At 42.2% G+C, this 8,564-nt stretch overlaps 1 protein-coding gene across 1 annotated transcript in view; it reads right to left on the reverse strand.

Moving 5' to 3' along the window:
• CD80 (CD80 molecule) overlaps positions 1-8,564 on the reverse strand; it is a 39,310-nt gene that overhangs the window by 19,954 nt on the left and 10,792 nt on the right. The gene's annotated exons all lie outside the window — the stretch shown is intronic.

Raw genomic sequence — 8,564 nt, forward strand, 5'->3', positions numbered from 1 at the left:
CATAAGTTGATAAAAATCTTCAATTTCCTCATCTTTGGCTTTGGTGGTTGGTGCATAAATTTGAATAATAGTTGTATTAATGGGTCTTCTTTGTAGGCGTATGGTATTATCCTATCACTGACAGCATTGTACTTCAGGACAGATCTTGAAACATCTTTTGTGATGATGAATGCCACGCCATTCCTCTTCAAGCTATCATTCCAGCTATAGTAGAACACATGGTTGTCTGATTCAAAATGGCCAAAACCTGTCCATTTCAGCTCACTAATGCTGAGGATATCAATCTTTATGTATTCCATTTCATTTTAGACAACTTCCAATTTTCCTAGATTCATACTTTGTACATTCCATGTTCTGATGATTAATGGATGTCTGCAGCTGTTTCTCTTCAATTTGAATGGTGCCACATCAGCAAATGGAGGCCTTGAAAGCTTTACCTTATCCATATGAGCTGGGTTTACTCAGATGATGCAGCTCTTTCCCAGTCCTATTTTGAGAGCCATCTAACTTAACCGAACTATTCATAAAGTTGTGCGGTAATGTATCAAACAGTGTTTCTTTGCTATTCATAAGGTTTTCCCTGGCCAATTCTTTGAAAAGTGGATGGCCTCTTCCTTCTTCCTAGTCTGTCTCAGTCTGTAAGCTGGGCTGATACCTGTGCACCATGTGCATCCCACTGGGTTTGAAACACCAGTGGCTCAGCCTCAAAACTCACATCAACATGTCACCATGGTAGGACAAACCAACAGACAAGTTTTTCTCTCTGTTGGAAACCTCTCGTACCACCCTTACCTGGGTCCCTGCGGCTGACTCCTCCTCTGTCCGGATTTCTGGGCCTTTTAATCCCCTTTCTCCCACTCTCTTGCCCTGCTGCTTTGGTCGTGCCTGGGTTCCCTCTCCTCACCTGGACCCCTGTGGCTGACTGCTCCTTTGTTCGGATTCCTGGCTTTTAATCCCCTTTCTCCTACTCTCCCACCCTGCTGCTTTGGGTGTGGCTGAGTTCCCTCTCTTCACCTGGATCCCTGTGGTTTACTAACTTATAAGGCTATTAATTCCATCTTTAAACAGTTTGATTTGAGAATCTTTTCTTTTTCCCTCTAACTTCTACATAGCCTTATGGCACATATCATAGCCTTCTTACTTAGCAAGACCTGCAGCTATTTGTGGACAGCTTGGTCCTCACTCAGATTGCTCTCCTGTAATTTCCTTCATCTCTCACTGATAGGGCTTTGAGTACCCTCACTTTCCTAATCACGCAATTTGTTGTTGTTATGTGACATCGAGTCAGACCCGACCCATCATGACCCCGCCTTGGGTTTCCAAGGCAGTATCACTATGGAAGTAGATTGCCCAACCTTCCTCTCGAGGAGTGGCTGATGGGTTTGAACCGCCAGCCTTCTGGTTAGCGGTCAAGTGCCTTAGGCACTATGCTACCAGAGCTCCTATATTCCTTTGCGTACCTTAGGTGGCACAAGTGGTTTCTCTCAACTGCTAACCTGAAGTCGGCAATTTGAACCCACCCAGCAGTACTGCAGAAGAAAGATCTGGTGATCTGCTTTCATAAAGATTAAAGCTAAGAAAACCCTGTGGAAAACATATGTAAAACATACGGTCACCAAGAGTTAGAGTTACTGTGATGGCCACTAATAACAACATATTCTTTTGTGAAAGCAAAGCCAATTACATCTAATGTTCCAGACATATGTGATGTGACTGGCTTAGCACAGAGCTGGGTTCTCATCTCCTTTATCTAAATCCTCTATATATGCAGCCTAAAGTCAAATCCAATGCTTTAGTAACCACCTTGTACTTTTGATACCTGTTAACTATGTTAACAATGACAATCCCTTATTCTTCTACATACACATGCTACGAAGCCCTGCCCCCACCAAAAGTCAAACACCTCACTGAGTGAGTGAATTGCTTCCTGTGATGTCACCTAAAATAATTACCCAGGCTCTTCCCCTTCCCTGCAGTGATGTGATGGCACATCTGAGCATTCAGGAATATAGAAAGACATTTGTCATATTTATGTAGTGAGATATCTATGGGCCAGAAGTCAGGAGCAGAGACAGGGATATACCAATGAGGGAGAGGTTCTGCTAGTCCCACAAGAAGGTAGACTATGGATTCAACAATATACACCACTCAAGGGGAGATGAAGTGACACTTCCAGAATGTGAGCTCTGGAAGGGACCTCTGTGATCATTCATTTGGTGGGCTTATTTTACAAGTGAAGAAACTGAGCCAAGGAAGGTAATTTGCCCATATTTCACAGTTTTTCTTTTTGACCCAGGCTCTGAGGGCCACTTTTGCTGTTTACTGAAGCCAAACAAACAAACAAACACCCAGTCTCATTGCCATCAAATCAATTCCCACTTGTTAAAGAGTAGAACTGCTTCATAGGGTTTTCTTGGTTGTAATCTTTAAGGAACCAGGTAGCCAGGCTTTTCTTCCAGAGAGTGGCTGAGTTGGTTCTAACTGCTAACCTTTCAGTTGCTATGCACAAACTGTTGGCACCATCCAGGTATCTCCTTGTTTACTAGTTCCCCCATTTCCAGGATAAGTACCTCAACACTGACACCACCCCATTCGGGCCTCACTTCTGAATGGCTTTGCTTTGAGAAAGAGAGCCCTTTTCTGTCCAGGCATCAGTTAACCCCATGGCTTCAAGCTGAAATGACTCTCCTCATCTCCACCAGACAAGCTCTTAGTGGTATCCCTGGACAGCCCAGCTACTTGAATGGATCCTGCATCCCAGCTTCTTTATCTTGCCTGTCCATCTGCAATCCATGCACAGTTACCCTATAGCCTGGGTTGGCTAGTGGGGTTCCATTTAGATCATTCTGCCCATTTTTCCATTAGCACATCCAGAAATAGTAACATTTCGTCTTCCAAACTTCATCTCCTTTTTAGGGTCTAGCACCCATAAATAGCATGAAAATCCCTTATTAGAATTTATTTTCTGATTTTTTTTTTTTTTTTTTTGGTCCAAAAGGCATGATAAGTCCTCTTAATGGTTTGGTAGACCTAAAAAGGAGTTCTGGTGGCATAGTGCCTAAGGCATTTGACTGCTAACCAGAAGGTTGGTGGTTCAAACCCACTGGCCACTCTGTGGCAGGAAGACTGGGCAATCTACTTCCATAAAGATTTATTGCTTTGGAAACCAAAGGAAGTTGCTATGAGTTGGAATTGACTCGATGGCAGTGAGGTTTTTTTTTTTTTTTTTAAGGTGTAAGAATAGCATCCCTCAAAGACCCAAACTCTTTCCAACTGGGCCCTCCTCACTGAGTGCTACCAACCTAGTACTCAACACCTCCCACATCTCATTTCCAGGCCTTCACTTGCTTCTTGGACAACAGGATTATAGGAGCACTAGTATCTCTCTAGATGCAATGCTGGAAGTTCTGACTCATTTATGCCAAGAAATTTGGAATAGCTGCCTGGCCAATCAACTGGAAGAGATCCAACTTTGTGCCCATTCCAAAGAAAGGGGATCCAACAGAAAATGGAAACTATTGAACAACATTATTAATATCATCGGAAAGTAAAACTTTTACTGAAGATAATTCAAAAATGGTTGCAGCAGTACATCAATAAGGAACTGCCAGAAATTGAAGCCTAATTCAGAAGAGGATGTGGAAAGACGGATATCATTGCTGATGTCAGATGGATCTTGGCTGAAAGCAGAAAGATGTTTACTTGTGTTTTATTGACTATGCAAAATCATTTAGTCATTTGACTGTGTGGATCATAACAAATTATGGATATCATTGAGAACAACGGCAATTCCAGAACATTTAATTGTGCTCATGAGGAGCCTGTACAAAGAGCAACAGTCAGTCATCAGAACAGAACAAGGGGATACTGCATGGTTTAAAATCAGGAAACATGTGCATCAAGGTTGTATCCTTTCACCACACTTGTTCAATCTGTATACTGGGCAAATAATCTGAAAAACTGGACTACATGAAGAAGAACATGGCATCAGGATTGGAGGAAAACTCATTAACAATTAATGATATGAAGATGACACAAGCTTACTTTCTAAAAGTGAAAAGGAGTCAAAGAACCTACCAATGAAGATCAAAGAATACAGGCTTCAGTGTGGATTACATCTTAACATAAAGAAAACAAAAATCTTCACAACTGGACCAATAAGCAACATCATGATAAACAGAGAAAAGATTGAAGTTGTTGAGGATTTCATTTTATTTGGATCCACAAAGCATGCCCCTGGAAGCAGCAGTCAAAAAATCAAACAATGAATTGTGTTGGCCAAGTGTTCTGCAAAAGACCTCTTTAAGTGTTAAAAAGCAAAGATACCACTTTGAAGACTAAGGTGCACCTGACCAAAGCCTTGATATTTTCAATTGCCTCATATGCATAAAAAAGCTGGTCAATGAATAAAGAGGACTGAAGAAAAATTGATGTGTTTGAATTATGGTGTTGGTGAAGAATACTGAATATCCTGTGGTCTGCTAGAAGAATGAACAAATTTGTCTTGGAAGATGGACAGCCAGAATTCTCCTTGGAAGTGAGAATGATGAGACTTCATCTCACAAACATACTTTGGACGTGTTATCAGGGGGACTAGTTGGGCAATCTACTTCCGTAGTGATATTGCCTCAGAAACCCCAGGAGGGGTCTCTATGGTCAGGTCTGACTCGATGGCACATAACAACAACAGTCCCTGGAGGACATAATGGTTGGTAAAGTAGAGAGTCAGCAAAAAAGGAGAGGACCCTCAATGAGGTGCATTGACACAGTGGCTGCAAAAATGGGCTCAAACATAGCAACAATTGTGATGATGTTGCAGGAATGGGAATGGGCAGTGTCTTTTTGTTCCGTTGTACATAGGGTCACTGTGAGTCAAAACTGACTTGACAGCACCTAACAACAACAACATCTCTCCATCTCACCAGTCAGTTTTCAAGATTCAGTCAGATTGAAAAAGGCCCCCCACTAACACTTGAGAGGATGGTTTTGGGATGGTTGGTATTTTATAGCAATGTGAGGTAACTCATAATGAGCCTGTTGTTGTTGTTGTTAGGTGCCGTTGAGTCATCTCTGACTATAGCAACCCCATGCACAGCAGAACGAACCACTGCCCAATCCCACGCCAGCTCCACGATCCCTGCTATACTTGAGCCTATCATCGCAGCCACCATGTCTATGCATCTCGTTGAAGGCCTCCCCCTCTTTTGTCGACCCTCCACCCTACCAAGCATGACATCCTTCTCCAAGGAATGGTCCCTTCTGACAACATGACCAAAATAGGTGAGACAAAGTCTGGCCATTCTTGCTTCCAAGGAGCATCTCGGCTGCACTTCCTCCAGGACAGATCTGTTAGTTCTTTTAGCAGTCCATGGTACTTTCAGCATTCTTTGCCAGCACCACAATTCAAAAGCATCAACTCTTCTTTGGTCTTCCTTATTCATTGTCCAGCTCTCACATGCATAGAAGGAGATTGGAAATATCATGGCTTGTGTCAGGTGCACCTTAGTCCCCAAGGAGACATCCTTGCTCCTCAGCACTTGCATAATGAGCCTAGGACCCTCTTTTGACAATTGTGTTCAACATTGCCACTTCCTACTTTAGGGAATATAACTTAAAAGGAGCAAAAATATGAAAACCTGAGGTGACCTGAACTTCCTTTAAAATTGTGTACAAGTGCCAAGTTATATGTAAAAGGAGCCTAGAGTATAGATTCTCATTGACTTGGATTCTAGTCCCAGTTTGGCCATTTGCTGATTAATTTCAGTTTCCTCATCTGTAAAATGAGTATGTTACCTGCCCTCAAGATTATTGTAAAATTCAAGTTGATTAAGAGATACAAATAAAAAACTCCCTGGTACATAGCACATCTCTGTAAAAGTTTCCTTTTTTCTGTTTCCCTCTTCCCATCCCCACTCCTACCTCTCTGTCCCCTTCCACCTCACTCAGGTAGGTTGGGTATACAGGACTTTGGTCTCGCTATGGGGCAAACAGATATGATGACAGAAAACAGCTCACTCATCTGGGGCCCTAAATAATCGTTTTTTTTTCCCATAGATCTGTTTGTTCACACACAAAAAGAATGCAGGATTTCCAGTTGATTTTGACTTGTGGTGCCATGTCAAAAGAGAAATCATAACTGAAAGTTAAGCTATTTAATTTCAATGACGATTCCTAAGGAGTTTTTGTCCAGCCATCTGAGGAGAAGTGTAGGTGTCTCTCTAAAGGTCAGTGACACACCATTCAGTGAGTGGCTTGAGGCTCCTATCTAAAGTATTCTCAACAAATGCTGGAGATGTGGAAGAACCAGAATGAAAAGGGGAACCAAAAATCTTCTGAGCAATTTGGAAATTCCCACTGGGACCCAGCTTCCACACGCAGAGACTCCACCACATGCAGACAGTAATAAGTAAACAGTTACAAAGTCTTTGAAGGGCTTTGTTTGCTTCAGACACTCTGGTGGTGTGGGGAGAGTTGAGTTCATGAAATCTCAGTATTACCACCTATGACCACTATGTGTCTGTCAGTTTTTTGTACTGCGGTGGCTTATGCATTGCTATGATGCTGGACCCTATGCCGTTGATATTCCAAATATCATCGGGGTCATCCATGGGGGACAGGTTTCAGTGGAGCTTCCAGATTCAGACAGACTAAAGAGAAAGGCCTGTTGATCTACTTCCAAAAATTAGCCAACATATGGATCACAACAGAATATTATCTGATACAGCATTGGAACATGAGCCTAGGCTGAAAGGCACTCAGAATGCACAGTGGCCACAGCCACAGATTCAAGCATAGCAATGATTGTGAAGATGGTGCAGGACTGGATAATGTTTCATTCTGTTGGACCTGAAGTCATTGTGAGTCAGAGCTGACCTCACAGCAACTAACAGTAACAGCAACCACCTAAGAGCGACTTAAATTAAAAGAAAATTACAAAAAAAAAAAAAAGCTACTTAAATTTCTGAGCTGATTTCACCATTTGACAATGGACATTACAACACCTACCTAACAAAGTGGGTGTAGAGATTCACATGAGATAATGGTTGTACAGCTTCTACACAGTATCTGGCACACAGATATATACATGCCCTGTTCATCACTTCACTCAGGTCTCTGGTCCAGTGTCTCCTTCTCAGAGACCTCCTTGGACCCTCCCTAAACAGCAATGTCCCTCCTCAACCCCATCCTTCTTGCCACTCTTTATTCCTATACCCCATTTTTTTTAATCTTCAAGGCACTTGTCTCCAGTAGATATATATTTATGTGTCTAGTTACTTATTTGGCCATAAAAGCAGAGGCTTTTTGCCTGTTTTCTTCATGGTCATCCATAGTGTCTAGAACAGTACCTGGCCCATAGTAGGTGCTCAATAAATACTTACTGAAAGCGAGTCAGTTTGTGTATATTCACAATTGGCAAAGGACTTGAATAGGCAGTTCACCAAAGAGAACATATGAATGGACTGTGAGCATATGAACATATGATTAGTGATTAGGGAAATACCTGGTGAGAAATTAGGAAATGAGGTCTGGTTCCACCCACTGCATATTCGAATTGCAACCTTGAACATTTTGGTCAACATTTTGGTCATTTTGGTTAACATTAAGGCCTCTTTGGGCCTTAGGTTCTATTTCTGCAAAATGGATATGATAAGATCTCCCCTGGTTACTTCACATATTATCATGAGGATCATATGACACCCAGACAGGGAAGTGATTTCTTAACTGTGAAACAGGATTCAGATTTAGGTGCTATTTTTAAATGAGTCTGTCCCAGATTTGTTGAAGTATGCCCTGGATGGCATGGGCATCCACATGGTAACACTTGGACTTAATCAAGGGCCCACAGCTGGGTGGGATGCCCATAAGCCACCTCAATTCAGCAGCAGTCAGGAAAGGACAGAGGCTGTGAAAGGGGAGAAAGAGGGAAGACAAGATAGAGAAGGCAACTCTGCTCACCTGTCACAGTGGATGTTGGTGAACTGCCCCATCAGTACAGTGCACTGGGGACCCTCAACAGCATCAGCCACCAGCCCTGCCTTTCCTCTCCACTTTGCCACCTTGCTTCCCTGACCACTTCAACTCCTCTGTGCAGCCCATTCGGAGAGGAAGCTATGTGCCAACAAATGGAGAGGCCACTAGTTTTAGACACATGATACATATTTTAAGAACTCAATTTGCATTGTAAATATTCCATAAAAAAGAATGAAGTACTGCTACATGCTACAACATGGATGAAATCTGAAAACATTATGCTAAGTGAGAGACCCCAGATACAAAAGGCCACATATTGTATGATTCCATTTATATGAAATGCCCAGAATAGGCAAATATATAGAGACAGAAAGTAGGTTTGTCTTTTCCAGAGACTATGGGAGGAAGGGAATGGAGTGTTATTGCTAAGGAGTATGGGATTTCTTTCTGAGGTGATGGAAATTTTCTGGAATTACATAGTAGTGATGGTTGTACACTACTGTGAATATACTAAAAACCACTGAAATGTGCCCTTCACAATGGTGAATTTTGTTATTGCAAAAAATGCAGGGAAAATTGGGAGATATGGATAA

Source organism: Orycteropus afer, unplaced genomic scaffold (genome assembly GCF_000298275.1).
Source record: "Orycteropus afer afer isolate SDZICR_OR568_19922 unplaced genomic scaffold, OryAfe1.0 scaffold00114, whole genome shotgun sequence".
Lineage (NCBI taxonomy): Eukaryota > Metazoa > Chordata > Mammalia > Tubulidentata > Orycteropodidae > Orycteropus > Orycteropus afer.